Raw genomic sequence first — 325 nt, 5'->3', positions numbered from 1 at the left:
CGCCACCCTCCTCCCCGGTGTTGGCAGAGTTGACGAAACAAAAATAACATAGGCAAGCTAAAAGGGAAGGGCTGATACGTGCTGCTCCTACTAATGCCAGCCTATCCGTACAAATAACTGCTACTCGGCCGGCATAATTACGGATTAGATGAACGAAAGATAGCTCTTAACTGCTCCGCGCGAAGGGTGGTTCTGGATCGGTGGTGGATGACCGACCGCCACCATCGGCCGGGATCAATCGACGTTGCACGCGATTCTGCACGCACACGCGTGCCAGATACCAGCCACGGCGAACCGTGATACCTTCTCGAATCTCGTGCTTCCC

This window comes from Apis florea, unplaced genomic scaffold (assembly GCF_048593485.1).
Source record: "Apis florea isolate Af1SG1 unplaced genomic scaffold, ASM4859348v1 contig_2495_pilon, whole genome shotgun sequence".
Lineage (NCBI taxonomy): Eukaryota > Metazoa > Arthropoda > Insecta > Hymenoptera > Apidae > Apis > Apis florea.
This window is presented reverse-complemented; position numbering follows the sequence as displayed.